At 30.8% G+C, this 16,479-nt stretch overlaps 1 protein-coding gene across 5 annotated transcripts in view; it reads left to right on the top strand.

The window, feature by feature from the left end:
• LOC149566691 (tRNA-specific adenosine deaminase TAD2-like) overlaps window positions 1-3,392 on the top strand; it is a 44,504-nt gene extending 41,112 nt beyond the window's left edge. For all 5 annotated transcript variants that reach the window (XR_016362291.1, XR_016362289.1, XR_016362290.1 and 2 more), the window contains one exon: window positions 2,745-3,392. The gene's annotated coding sequence lies outside the window, so the exon portion shown is untranslated. The remainder of the gene's footprint in view (window positions 1-2,744) is intronic.
• The last annotated feature ends 13,087 nt before the right edge of the window (window positions 3,393-16,479 follow it).

Raw genomic sequence — 16,479 nt, 5'->3', positions numbered from 1 at the left:
AGGTTTCAATACAGACTGCACTGAATGGTCCAACCGATAAGCTTTGGCCTATCAATTTATTAAATCAGCTACAATTGAACACAAAAAACTGCTCATATACAAGTGGAGACAACTCAACTACAAGTCGAGTAAAAAATGACAAATTCTTATATAGTGTTATCTAACTTGGCTTTGATACCATGTTAAAGATATGCTCAGAAATAATGATAACAACAATAAATTAAATAGATACAAGATACACGACTTTATCCTGGGAAAACCCGTCAGCTTGAAGGGAAAAACCCAGCCACACTAGAAAAATCTCTCTTTTATTGATAGTAAAACATGATCGAATAAAATTCTTTCCACTGAATACAATATATATAAGGAATTGAGAGAGACTTTGTCTCACAACTGAAGCTTTCTTCAATTTCTAAAAATATGTCTTTTCATATTTTCAAACACATGCTTCTCCGCATGACACATGACACATGTCTCTTCATATAATATTATCTCAAATAAATCTCATATATCTTCTCCAGCTGTAAACACAATATATAAGTATTATCTCATTTTCAACATAAAGAAAAATCAGAGCTAAAGAGCTGTATCGCAGCTACAATCTTCAACATTTGTAACTCTGAGTATGATCAGGATTGAATTAGTGCTGGGTGTTTTAAATATAATAGGATTGTTGCTGAACAGAGAAATAACTTTGGGATTTGGGTTTGATTGACTCTGTTGAATTTGGATAAGCATTAAATAGCACTACAATAGGAAAACATGCTGTGTGATCATATTTGTAGACTTTGCTCCAGTTAATTGTTTGTACCAAATATCCCGAGGCTAATAGCAATGTTTTAGTGAAGTGCATATTAGATTAAGCTATAAGACATCATGTAGTTTGAGCTCAATTTGTGAATATGCTTTTGTCTCATGGAGAGGACCACTGCTTTTAAGATTTTGCTTTGGTAGCTTCTGTTTAGTTATTTTAATGCTTCCTGTGTGGGACTATAGTGGAGGTGATGTCATTAAACAGTGAGTAATCAATGATACAACAAGCCAATCAAAGTTAAATTTTCTTGTAAATCTATTTTCTGTTTCAAGTTGAGAGGGTTAAAGCGCAAGTTTTTTATGCAATATATTTATAGAATTGTTTTTGCCATTCTGTGATTGTCTTTCATTTGTGCTTGTAAGCTTGTTTTCAGTGCTAGAAGCGAGAGAATGAACAATTATGTAGGTGTGGGGGCAGAGTTAGGAAAAATGCAATTACGAGCATGGTAGCTTGGGTGTTATAGCACTGGACGTTTTTATTATATTTTTACCGAGTTGTGGCATTTCAAAGACAGATGTCCTACATGTGAAGCTAGGGATTATAATTTCCAACTCAATTTTTTAACAATTCTCCCTTCTGTGAGTTATGCTCTGATAATGGATGTGTTTGCCCTGTTCCAAATTACCTGTTAAGCCGAAATAGGGAGGAATGCTACTGAAGGCAATGAAAACTTTTTTTTTTTTGACTGCTCATTAGGGTGTGAGAAAATCAAGAGAGGTTGTGGAATTTGCTTTATACCTTCCAAAACTGCTGATCATTTGACTAATTTATCTAGAAAAACTCTTTTATTTGGTTCCACTTGTTTTCAATCAGTATTACTTTTTCATTTTATTTGGACAAGGAATGTTTTAATGCTCTTTTACATTGCTAAAATCCTTGTATGTATATTTTATCCTTTGATTAATTTAATACAATCAAATTGTATAATTCAAAGTAACGAGAATTGGAATCGGATCGGAATTGGCAAGGCCCAATCAAATCGTGAATTGGTCATGAATTGGAATCGAATCGGCCTTGAATTGGCAAATTTGAAAAAACCCTTGAAATTTAGTAACTTATTTCATAAACCCTTTATCACTAATTCGATTCACTGACTCACAAAAAATCGTTTGGCTTGAATTGAATTGCTGAATCGCGTGAATCATCATGATTCTTGTTACTATGGAATGACTATAAGCCCTAGCTTTTCATTGGAGAGACAAAGATTTTGCACTTTGCATTGGTTATGTGCACATGGTGAGGAAGATGTTGAATGTACTATGTATGTTTGTTGCAAAGCAGATCCTCGACTTTTTATAAGGAATGATTTGTACTGATGTGTTTCTCCAAGTAGAATTTGGGGCTCTTTTATTTTCTTGGTTTGTTATTTGGTGATTTTAATGACAACTTTGATGTGAAGTGCATTTACAAAATCAACTACTGTCATTTTTCAGTGGCAGACAGAAATCTCATTAACAAAATTGATGCATGGAAGAGCTTAGAGGTCAGTTTTTTCGAGTCTTCATTTCTTTGAGGTCTTGGTCTTGATGTGGATTTTGCTGCTTTGGTTGCTTCAAACTTACTGAACATAATTTGAAATTCATTCCATTCTTCGGGCACATGTTGCAATTATCTGTGTGATTATTTGTGTGACTTATTGAAGGATGAATTTTGATGTAAATCAATGAGCATGTAGGTTTTTTTTCCTTTTGTCAGGCATGCGTCTCTCTTGGCCCTCACTATTTTTAGGGCAGTGTGACACCGCTACATGCCGGGCTCAAATCTGATGCACTTCATTGTTATTATAACTGTCTGTTATTGCTATACTCTAACCCAAAATTGATGAACATTACTTACTATCTTAATTCCTTTTTTATAGGTTTTTCTAAAGCCAATATATTTGAGTGATGAAATCTAATTTAAATGTTCTCCTTCTCCACGATGTATGCAGGTTTGCTCTGCGTTTAGCTCATGGTTTTCTTGCTTTGTCTGTTGGGAGCTGCAAGGAGAACACAGAGAGCTCAAGGGCCTGTCTCCATGGCCGCCAGTTGGCATTTGTTATCCACATGCTCTTCAGGGTTCATTTATTTTGTATGCTATTGAGAGGTGCATGGTAGCATTAAATTGTAGTTCATAGGTTCCAGTGACACTGTAAATACAAAACGGAATGGTAAAAAAATTTACATCTGCAAACGTCTTGTTATTAACAAGGAGCATTTATTGTTTTGGATGTGAGCTGTAAGTTTGTTAGGGTACATTCTAGTTAAAGTGCAGATACAATCCACAAATGATTTGGTGTTTCCCTCATTTGGTGTTTTTATATTGAGATGACACAAATATCATAGTTCTATCACTGTAAATGTGATAGTCTGGCAAATATTCAATGATTCACAAATCATACATATAATCAAAAAGAGTAGTAGTAGTAGGTATCATTTTTAGTGATTGTCTTCTCTAACCTTTTACGACTGTGACTATGTCATTAGAGTGATTGTCCAGTATGAGAAGGATTGTGCTCTTGGCATTTTGTTTTGCCTTATCATATCCAATCTACTGAATGATTTATTATGTTGAATGATTCGAGCTTTCTTAACGCCCATTGACATCTTATGTAATAGAGGGGGCACTTTGTTTTTTCTCATAATATAATTTAATATGGTTAGAAGAAATAAACAAAGCATGAATATTCGTCATCTCTAAAAAAAAATTTGGTAGGACACTTTATAAAAAAATTAATTAGATTCATTTGGTTTTAGTTTTGTATAGGCTATCTTTGATAAATTTTTGACAAACTTTAATAGATATTTTGTTTTTAGAATTTAACTTTGGTTATTTAAACACTTTTCTTAGTTCAATCTTGTTAATATCTGAGATGATATTTTTTTGACATGGCATTGAACAAAAAATGGAAAGAAAAAATAAATGATAATAATTGAGAAAGTTTTGGATTAAGGGTTGTGTTTGACTTCTTGTCACCATCTCTATGTGACTCCATGACTTTGGTGTATGAAATCTCTTACTCTTTTGTATTTATTATAGTTTTTTTCAGGCTTTTTTATGACCTTAAAACTATTTCAGTCTAGCAATTCATGTTGATGTTGACAGTTTGGTGGCTTTGAGCAATGGCATCACCAGATAAGCATCTTCAAAGAATATTTGTCAAAGGTTATTTAATGAGTTAAACATTCTTAACATCTAACAAATATGGTTTTACCAATCTTTGAATTTGATAATGTATGTACATGGTTATAACATTTTAATTTGATAGAATATCTTATTAGAACTTCCCAAGAAGCATGCTTGGTGAGTGTGTTAACTATTGGGATTAAGATTTCTCAACCTTCATATGTCCCAAAATTTATTTAAGTAGTTATTTAAACATAGGTTGCATATTTTACTCATTATGCCCAAAGAGTTTAATTTACAGACTTTGTGATACTCAGTTGAGTGTTACCTTCCTACATGGGCAAAGCAAAAAAAATGTCCCAGTTATCACTTAGGTGGTCTTTTGGAGAGGAGATTGCAAAATACTCTCACCCCGAAGAACATCATGTAAGAAAACTCTGGCCCCGAACATTAAACAGTAGAGAGAGCAAATTGACTCCTATGCAAAGCTACATCGGAAAATGAAATCATTTGTCTATTGCTAGGTAGGTCATTTTGAATTCAAATAGATTGGGTCATCTTTATAAGACTAAAAATATTGAATTTAGATTTAAAAGATGAACTTGTCCTTAAAATTGGGAAAATATTATTGCACAAGAAACTTGCTTGCATGAAAACCACACCGAAGCTGTAAAGATTAGATTTGTGTACATCTAATGTGGCATAATCAACTCCCCTATTTTGTACATTTACTTAGATATTTTTATAGTTGAAAACAAATTCTACTTGCACTTGCACCTGGAGGAGCAAGGGGTATGCCGATAGTGACAAAGGTGCATGCCTATATAAGATGGCTTCCTACATATATTCTTTTTGGTATAATATGAAAGGAAATGTAAAAGAGAAAAATTAAATAATCATAGTTACATAATAAATAGTCGAGTAGCATACATGATTTATTCTTAAATTCATTTGTCATTCTTATCTATACCATTAGTTTGTCTAGCTAAAAAAGAAATTTTCTATCACTTCTTTGCAGAAAATTATGAACATTTGGTACAAGAACAAGAAAATCGAATGCAAGATAGTATTAATTTTTCTACATGTGTTATTTGTTTTTTTGAAGGATAGATGGAATGCCACTTGAAAATAATTGTTGAAACATTGGCCATTTAGTATTTGCCACACTAAATATGAAGAATAGAGTAGCTTCTAATAGGGTAACCATATCTAAAAGCTCACCGTGCAACATTTGTTCCAATACATTCGGGATCCCCACAAGGAAGATCTGAAATACATCAATCGTTAAGATAATTGAGCTTCAAAAAATTTGTGTTTGTGGATGCAAAGGTTTTCAATGGTGGTTGGGATGGAGTGATCATCTAGATTTTTCTTAACAAACATAGACGAGAGTCCTTGATTGCAATGTCTCATGTTATTAGATGCACTACAAAATAGAAAAACCTTGGGTGGCTTTCAAATCTTCTATCATGGAATCTCATTAAGTGTATTACATATTCATGCATTTTAACTTGACAATAGTGAGTTTGTATTGGCAATGCAATACCATCCAAGAAGAGTATGGGAAAATCCATGTTGATAAGTCCCTCAATATTATATTCATTTATTCAAGCTTTGACAAATGAATAAGGGGTTCATTTGCATCTATAATTTGCAAGGTTTCTTTGACAATATCCATCTCATGTTATTATCAATATCAATTGATAACAATTTTCCAGGGTAAAGCATGTTTGAAATGCCTATACTTGTATCATTAAGTAGTTGTAGATATTAAATATCTATTTGAACATCCTTATAGAATGGGTCATATGTAATTTTATATTGTAATGTGGTATACAACTTCTACTTGCATAGAAATCATAATAATTTTCATGTGTATGGAGTCTTCAAATATTAGGACATCCAAATTTGTAATTCTACATGAGAGATATTCTATTATTTTAATGTCTTATGGGAAGCTAACTGTTTGCCCACAATATTTGTATTGCTCATCATGAGTGTTGGTCACTTGAACTTTGGATTTACTCATGTTATGAACATCTCTTTTAGATTTAAAAAATTTTCTAGCTATTTTCCTAGGTTTATAATATTACACATAAATAATCAAATCCTTCCTTTCTTGTGAGAACAAATAGTATAAATTGTACCACATTAGATTAAAGTGGTATGCATCCCAAGGTAGCATAGTTTATTGCATGTACTTTACATGTTTACATAGTTGACAATGTGTATGTCCTAATGTAGAATTGCTTAGAATCTATTGCAAAGTTTGTATTGCATTGGGGTACAAGATGGTTCAAATGAATACTCAGTGCCTAAGTATTCATACAACTTAATTTTTACTTGCATTTCTCTTTAAAAAAAGAGAATCTGATTACAACTACCATTTTGGATACATCCTGCAATTACAACATTCAATGAGAGAATATTTTCTATTGGCATCTTTGTGAGTATTTAAAGAGAACAATCTATATTCCAACATATGTTGTACATATCATTTATGAAAGTTCCAACTAATATGTTAATTATATCAATCCAATATCTCTAATGGGGTAAAGTTTTAATTTTAAAGTGGAGATTGAGTATATGAGAACTACAAAAAAGTGGGATGCATTAGAGACTAGAAGGATGAATATTGTGGAGGTTGTGCGTGAACATTCAATACTGTTTGTCACTTGTGGGATGATTAATTTCTATAATTCCATGAACATTGTTCTACGTGACTTTCTTTCTTATAGTCGTAGAACTTTGCTAAGATATTTTTTTATTCAATATCTTATGCACTATATATATATTCATGGTTATAAGAACATATGCTATCACTAAGTCATTAATAATCTATCTTAAATTCCTCTATTTGATATTCCCAGGACTACAATCACAACTATGACTGAAAAAGATACAGAAAATATCTTCTCTAGTTGAAAGTGTGTTGTGGTAGTGGTAATAAAAGATCTTCTCCATTGTATGCTTCTTTAACCATCTGTGTTGCATGTGAACATTTATTTGTCTATTCCTATCACTTTGTGTTGTGGAGAATCAATAAAGATAATTTGAACTTAGTAGATTGTTCCACATTTCATCTTATCTTGTGCTCCATAACTTTCTTATTGCCTATTTTGCTTTGGATATTGCTTTCAGATTGACCTGAGTATTGAGTTCACAAATAGGGTTTCAAACTATTCACTCGCATGCATGACAACTATTCCAACCATTATGCCACCATTTGTGAGAATATATGTTCATGTTGATTCCATTGCATCCCTAATTTGACGTCTTAACCTCTCATGCATCTTTAGCAAGGAAAAATGCCATTGGGATAAATTCGGCGAGTTAAACAACACATGTACACATTTATATTGAAGATATTTCAAAGTTTAAGAGGTCCCAAAATTTTATTAGATTGGGAAGTGGCTCCTACCACCACATAAATGGGTTCACCTTAGTTGTTTTATGCATTGTGAATAAAAATGAAACTTATCCATATATGACAACATTGTCCTCTACAAAATGCTAACTAAGTCAGACACTGGGATGACATATAGCCTCAATGATATCCAACCATAGAAAAATGTAAAATATTAGGTGTAGATAGCATATTGTAATGCCAATAGTAGCATTGTTTGAAGACACTTATGTGTTTCACATAGCCAGTTTTGTTTATAGCGAACAATGATTGTCTTTGCATACCCCCTTTATTATCCTAATTCATATTCAAAATGATGTTCTTGCCCTTGTACATATACAACCCCACATTTGTGCTAACTTCAAAATGATGTCCTTGTTCCTGTTAATACATCACGGGTCTAGTGCAACATATAATGTGATTATTGTGCAACATATCATTCTATTCAAATGAGCCAAATGTTTTTTTTTCATGGGTCCAAAGCTTGCTCTTCAATAATATAGCAAGTTTTAATTTTCTCTAGACAAAATATATCATGATTTTTTTTGAAACTTTTAGGTTTTTCATGTTATTTTGGCTAATGAGTTATTCTCTATTCATAGTAATGTTTGGTTCCCCTATTTTCTTATATATTGACCTACATTTCTCAAGGTATTTGATAATTGTTATTATGTACTTTTATTTTTCCAAGATTAAAATCAAATATACTATTCTTATTATTATTATTTGGATTTCATCTTGTCTTCAACTCAACCTATCTCTTCTTGTAAGAAGAATTTTGTGATACAACATATACATACAAACACTGTGATCTTTTAAATTCAAATAATCACCTTAAAAAATTTAATTGAAATAGACACCAAAAATAATAATTCAATTAATTGTTCAATAATTACTAAAGATAATTATATGTTCTTTGATTATACCACTCCAAAGATTCAAAACCCTATATACATATGACATAATAGAAAGATCATGTCCCATACTTTAGTAATATAAATATTTTTTAATCTTTGACTAAAAAATTAAAAAGATTAATTTACTAACAAATATTTACTAATTGCAATTCAATTTTAAATAGAAACATTTCTCGAATCACCCAAGCATTCCCCAAAATCTTCTTAGAAAACTCTACATTTCTGACACCCTCAATCAAAATTAAAAGTGCCAAGTTTTCCTTTCACTTGGTTGGGCAAGCATTCCTATTTTTATCCATTAAGATAGATTATTAATGACTTAGTGATAGCATCTATTCTTATAACCATGAATATATATAGTGCATAAGATATTGAATAAGAAAATATCTTAGCAAAGTTCTATGACTATAAGAAAGAAAGTAACATAGAACAATGTTCATGGAATTATAGAAATTAAACATCCCACAAGTGACAAACACTATTGAATGTTCACCCACAACCTCCACGATATTCATCCTTCTAGTCTTTGTAGAACAAGCTATTGAACAAATCTTACAAATTTGTTGATAAGAATTAAAATCTGATCACATAGTTATCACTCCTTAATAGAACAAATATAATGTAAAGTCAAAATATATCAAAATACACATGTTATTAGAAATAATAATTTTAAAAAATCAATAATAAATATCAAACTTCTAAAGTTGATAAATTGTTTAATAAAAATATTTTAAATTAATTTATTAAAGTTTAATTAATAACCAAATATATACATAAAAATAAACCTAATATATAACAAGTAATATTAACATAATAACAATTAAAGCCTAAATTTTCATTCAAAAATTCAATTCAATCTGAATATCATAAATGGGATAACTATATCGAATATCATATGCCTCAAGCACATATAGAATGTATCTCCAAAGATTTTCAGAGGGTATTTTATGGGATTCAAGCATTTTTACCCCATTACAGGCAAGACTTGTAGATTTCCAAAGAGATCACTGATTTCAATGATTTGTTTTCCTGAGCTGAGTATTATTCGATAACAGTGAAATAGATTTCAATATTTATTGAAATTTGTGTTCATTGTAGAGCCAAAGATTTTATATACAATCAAAGGTTTGCAAACTTTTGACTCCACTGCAAAAGTAGTGGTTGCATAGTATTGGGTATACTCGAAAAACTAAAACCAAATCTACAACAACAGTTATGGCTTCTTTTATGGTTTATATAGGTAAAGAAATAATTACTAATAATCCAAATAATTTGATGTGCTCTGTAGCGCCCTTATTGAAACTTTTATGCCTGAGCAGCTAGTCCTTGAACATCCTAAATTGAAATCGATCCCTAGAGAGACCTTTAAACTTTTGAGCAAGCTTGTGTAACCCTTCCTTTGCCTCTCCTCCATCGACACTCCTCTTCTTCAATTCAATACTTTGCTTCCTACAAACTTGTCCTCAATGTCTTTGCTTCCCAATTTCTACTCATGAATTTGTATACTGAATGCACCTATCAATACCCTTAATCTATGGAAGTTGCATTAATAGTCTAAATATAAACTAGTAGAGAAATTAATGAAAATGGAAACTCATAAGGCAAAATGTAAGAACACAAGATTTTTCATGGTTTGGCAAAACTTGCCTACATCCATTAGGGAGTACTTTATTATAAATTAAAAGATATAATCTTACATGGTTGTACACACCCATTATGTATAAAGTTCTTTGAATACGAAGAGTTGAAGGAGAATAAATATTTATATAACTATTGGGCTTTATATCCTAGAGTCCAACTGACATAGCCATGGATCATGGCATCCCTTGTTTCTTATTTTCGAGGTCTTGAGATGATCTCAAGATTGCCAAACTCTGTTCCAATACACTTCCGATGAGTCTTCTCCAAATTATATCAGAATCAAAGATATCTTCACTTATGAAAGACTCAGACATAAACTTGCCCATCATCCCATAATTCAAAATACTAAATTTTGTAAATTTAATACATTATTTTTCTCCATCCACAACATGATCTCCTATTACTAAGCTCTGCTTTTCTCCAACACAAAATAGTGTATTTAAAAGATCACCATTATCTAATTCCAATATCGAGCTATAAAATTGCCAGATCAAATATCCTTCTCCGAAATTGTTGAAGTCTCTTTTCCAATTTCCCCCACTGTAATGGTGTTCTGCATCCATCAATTTGTCTTCAAATTTGTCTGCCTTTGCAAGCTGAATGCTATCCAACCAGCTAATTATCTTGTCCACAGCCTATTCAATCATTTTCTCTATCGACGATTGGGCTTCTCTGTCCACCTTTGACTCGTGATCACAGTTAGTGAATATGGCAGTGGGCACATGTGCAATATTTATTAAAAACACCTCTTGACTCACCTCAATCCCATTCTCAAATCTTAGCAACAATGGAAAAAAACGTTCTGCATTGGAAAAAGGTTATCCTGAAGTGGATATCAAAGGAAACAACCTACTCCCCAACCCGTGATGAGATTAATGGGACAGAGCTTCATCGTTGGGAGAGAAAATGAGGCTGGAAATGTTCTGAATGATCCCCAATAATGCGATAACACACACTCCAAAAGCATGCCAGTAGTCATTGTGCGCGTCTCATCCCCTTCGGAGCTGGTGACACATTATAATGACCGCTGCACAACATGTGGTAAAGACCAATTTTATCTACAAAAGCCCAGAAGTAATGCAATGTGCCAAAATTGTAGAGGAAAAGCAAATATGTCAAAAGGCCTTCCATATATCTTGAAGGAAACAGAAAGACATGAGATGAGGTATAGTGAAAGTACTCCAACCCACAAAGTTGGCACATCGAGTCACAATGCTCCTAATCTGATAGAAAAGAGACTACCCACAGATTATGTATTTCATGGAGAGCCCTTAAGAGACCAAAGTTATTCTGGCCAAGCACGGATATCCAGCTCACCAGTTTCTGCTCCCATTGCTAATATGCTCATTTCCCCTGTCCGCTATCTACGCAATAACACATGCTTGAATGAGGGACAAAAAATGGCATATAAAGCTTCTCATATCTGTAATCACGACTACCCCCTACAACAACAAACTTACATTGAACTCTAATATAGGATAAGAAATGATTGCTCAAGTCTGATTTGATTGTGAGATCTGATTTGACTGTACGAATCTAATTTGATTCTAAAATTCAATTGTAAATCTAATTTGATTCTGCATGATTGAAAACTGCAAACCGCCTTCAAAAACAACTGGTGGTTTCAAGGTGTCGGATAGGTTTATATGAAATGTCCACATATAATAGCCTATCGGCTAAAAATTGAGCTTCGTTGTGGAATTGCATGCGAGACAATAACAACAGAACCCTACATGAGTAAACATCAATTCAAGCATATTTTAATATTCTAACAATAAAAATGAAGGAAAGAAAGTGTTCAAATTTGGGCACAATTAGCTTAACGTTCAACTGTGCTAAAATAGCTGTCGTTATGGTGATGCATTACTTGTTTATGGTGGGGGCATTATTTAACATAGAATATTTATTTATTTGTGTATTCATTATTTTTTTTGAAAATGATTATATTAGGAAAATAATATATTACAAAACATTAAACATATATATGCGAATAAAGATGTCCTTAGGTTATTCTTATTGCAATATGTGTAGTCTTTTGAGGGTCATTAATTAGCAAAGATTGTTTAGTTTATTATTATTATTTAATTAGAAAATGTGAAATGAGGAGTTGATTATTTAAATTATAGCAAAGTTAAAAAAAAAAATTAAAAAAAGTGAATGATGTAAATCTATGTTTACATATTGAAAGGAGCAACAAGTATATTAATTAGCTTATAATTTGATGAGGAAGACTGACAATTCTATATAGAAGAAAAATAAGCATTTGCCAATTTAATGCACCTACTTGTTATGTATTTAATTTTTAACTTTAAAACAAGCAAAACTTGACTTTTTAAGTAAAATAAAAACTAACAAATAGACAAATAAAAATTAATTATTAATTTTAATATTTTTCTATCATTATAGTAATTTTAAAAATTTAAATTTAAATTATAAATATACTTCAAATAAAGATACTTTAAATAAATAATTAGTCTTGTAAACCATACGCAAATGACAACTTTTCTTGAAAAAATTCTAATAATTTTAGAAAATATTCCGCAAACAATGATAAAGGAAAAGGGGAAGTAGGAAGATGATGAGGAGGAGAGGAGGAGGAGAATACAAGGAAGAAAAATAAGAGTAAGAGGAAGAGGAGAAGACAAAGAAGATGAAGAAAAAGTAGCATCAATAGTTGATTATACTTGAGTGAATTAGAATGCAATATATATCTTTGTATCAACAATCCTTCACTTAGACAAAGGTTTAAAAAGAAAGAAATGCACATTCCTATTTATTGTTAATTTTTAAAATAAAAATAATATAATACTAAATATATTTTTCTATTGGCAAAACATTGTACCTCTTTAAGTACAGCTGCTAGTATATGATGGATGCCCAAATGTGGATCTGGAAAGTTTCTATGTAATACCTCTCATTTGCTATCATTGTACACTTAGTTGTTAAATTTCTATAGATGTGTTAGCCCTTATTTGATATTTGAAATGTAATACTTTGATATGTTGAGTAATTGATTATGCCAGGTTGTAACAATTTTCTACTTGCAGATGCTTTAATTGCTCTTAGTTAATTAATGAAATTACTTTTATGATGACACCATATGGTGTCTTAGAAAGATGTTATTATGTCCTCACGATGATGAGATATTCATGTTAGAATATGATGTTATTTATATTTAAGATTTACTCTTAAATCTTAAATATGATGTCCTTGCCTTGTCTTTTTTTCTTCTTGTTGCTTTGTTCCTTTTCAGTCACCATTTGGTGCCTTTGCTTGCCTGGCTCTTCTATTGTATGCTCAGTCCCATAAACCATTTTGGTTTTTTGTGGACATTAATAATTTTATCTTATCTTATCTTATCTTATACTTACCCCATACTTGCATCTGTATGCTGTGCGTGTGTTTGTTTCACATTTATGTTTGACATGCCTGATATGGCTGAGGGAGGGAGTCGTAGTCACCTGCTAGTTGAGATCTACATGATGTACCACTCCTCACCATTGTTTGTTTAGCTTAGATATATGTACACATGTACATGCTTGTATTTTATACAAATTTGCTGGTACTAGGCATCAACTTTCTTGAATTGCCAGGATGAGCGTGCCCTATCGCAATAACTTAATGGTAAGAATGAGGAGATAATGTTCAGGTCCACTCCCAGTCATAGCCCAATTACTTGTCTTGAGAAGGAGAACATGTATTTGAATTTCCATCCTTTTTAAATCCAAGAGTTTATCTGTGCCTGTGTTGTTTAATTTTGAGTTTTGATCAATTTTAGTAATGTTGCTTTTATGTGGATTTGACTATATGATTTATTTGGTAAATTATTTAATTATAATATTTGAGTTAATCATATCATATTGAGATTTATTAAATATTATTTGAATAAAAAAGAAAAATATTTAAATATGAGAATATTTAATTATTTAAAAATTAATTAAATATGTGCTTTGATTTAAAAGAGCTAATTATGAAAGTCTAATTTGGAAAATTGGTTAAAGAGACACTAACATATGATGATATTTAATTAATTAGAAATTAATTAATTTAAGAAGTTAGATGAAAAGAAATTTAAAAAGATTAAAGATTTAATATTTCTTTATTATATTTATTTAATTAATAACAATTAAATTAGAGTTGCATTCAAATAATGAGCTTTAAATTGTATTATTAATTTAAATAATAAACTACGTTTTAAATAGTGCTTGCAATAATTAATAAAGTGGAGAATATAAAAGAAAGGATATTTTAAGTAAAAGGTTCTTTAAGTGTTCATTAAAAGATTAAATAATTAAAGTAAATTAATATTTAATAAAGTTAGTGGCTTTAGTAATTCAGGATTAGAAACCCTAGTTAGGGTTATGATTCTTTGTGAGGGGGTTGGTAGTTCATTGGATTGATACAATTTTTTGGGAGCAAAACTCAGAATTGGATCAAAAAAATTGTTGAAAGTCTTAGAGGGTTTGGATTTGCATGCGATCACATATTGTCTTAGATTTTAGCTGTGGTTTTGTGGTAGGGTTGGAAAACCCATTGTAGAATTTTATTGAAAGATCTATCTACTTCATGTCTTTCTGGGTGCTCACATAATGTTTATTAATTTATTGTATTAATTCTTGGATAAAGAATTATGTTGTGAATTTTTAAAAGGAAAACTTATTAATCAAGAAAAGAATGGATTGAGGAAGTTTGTAGAAAATTTTAAAAAATCATTATAGTTATATGCTTTTAAAATCCTTTCTAATATAAGGAAAATTCAATTATAGAAAATTAGAAAAAAGAAAAAGAAATTGATCAATTAGGATTTCAACTTTAATTTTGTCACCATGTGATTATCATGAATTTTCTAAATAAAGATAAATATTCTTCTTATATAAAATAATTTAGTTGAAAATTCATTTGAAAAAATAAAAGATTAATTGAGAGGAAAGCATGTTGCAACTAAACTTATACATGTGAAAATAAATATATTAAAGATAGAAAACTAAGTATACTATGGGTGCATGAATTGAAAGATTAAAGACATGCTAAATACTAATTGCATGTTTATTTTTATTTTATTAAAAAATTAATATAATTTTTGAATTTATTTATATATTAAATTTTTAAAAAAATAAAAATAAGAATTAATGGTCAATTATTAATTTTGGAAATTTAAAAACATTATTAAAAAATTATTTATTTATTTTTAAGAATTAAATAAATAAATATTTATTATTTTCTTATAAGTGGATTTTTAATATCAATTACTTTTAAAACTCTTAGTGGAATATAACTAATTATATATTTATTAATGTAAGTGAAGTAAATATTGATATTAAACTTAAATAAAAGTCAAATTAATATTTTAGAAATGAAATTGATATTAATATTTAATTTAATAACATACATTTATGTTATTAACTAGTATAGATATCTTAAATAAATCTATCTAAAGAAATGCTGATAGATATCCAGTACAAAATAATTATAATTTAATTTACATATAAAATTATTTATATTTTCTTTATCTCCATTTATTTAGGTTTTTACTAACTAAGCTTTTCATTTTAATTTCTTTAAAAAAGGATGATTTATATCTCCAAATATTATAATTAAACGAATATTTTATGTGGTATTTATTGAATTATTTTAAAAGTATATTCTATTTATATTAAGATTAAAACTTTTGACATGTAGACGGTTGTCAAATTTAACCTAGAAGAGTAAAGGTTAACATTAACACGCTCACATCCTAAAACAAACAACACAAGAAAAAAAAAATAGAAAAGCTCTACTCTGCTATATGCGAAAATGCCGAACTTTCTTCACCCAACGAAAAACTCATGAAGGGAATTTTTGCAAAAGAGATGGAAGGGGTACTCCGACGGCCAAGGGATGAATTGGTCGAATTCTTTAACAACCTATGCCCGAAAAGGGCAACAGAAGGAATTCCAAACCTCTCATGACAAACGATTTGCAGTGAATACTGAAAATAGGTTTGAAGTTCTTGATTATGGCACAGAAGAGCCTCGCAGCCAGCAATAGATCAGAGGGCATCATGGTCAAAAGAAAGCAAAATCTGTTTAGGACCTTGTTTCGTCGATCCCTGTCACCCTCACAAAGGTAATTAAGAACCCAAATCACCATTTCTTCACCATAGAACAATTAGACAACCAAATTCATATTTTCAATTTAACCAGATACACCCATCCAAAGATCTTCAAATCTTCGCCCTCCTCACCGGATTCATTACACCCGGCTACACTTCAGGTAGGAAGGATATATGCTAGGTCAGGTTCTTTTGGCTCTTACATCCCTCCGCATCATAGAAGCGATACCAAATCTCCACCATTTAACCCTAGCCCGCCACTTAGGTCAACCCTACACAAAGCGGAGAATGAAGTTGTCAGAATTTCAAGCAAAGAAGTCGAAGCCTCCTGGAATAAATGTCTAAAAAGAGGTATCTTTGCTATATGGAATGGACCACAGAAAGAGCTCCCTCTATTATTCGAATGACTAGAGGAGAACTATGAGGATCGGGTAAGTATCTCCTCTTTCTCAGATAATACTCTTTTTTTTACAATGTTCTGATGAGTTCATCGAAAAAGAGTTTC

The sequence above is a fragment of the Cupressus sempervirens genome, chromosome 3 (assembly GCF_028749045.1).
Source record: "Cupressus sempervirens isolate cs-2001-9-10 chromosome 3, ASM2874904v1, whole genome shotgun sequence".
In the NCBI taxonomy this organism is placed as follows: domain Eukaryota; kingdom Viridiplantae; phylum Streptophyta; class Pinopsida; order Cupressales; family Cupressaceae; genus Cupressus; species Cupressus sempervirens.
The sequence above is the reverse complement of the archived record's forward strand: the minus strand, read 5'-3'. Positions and strand labels throughout refer to the sequence as shown.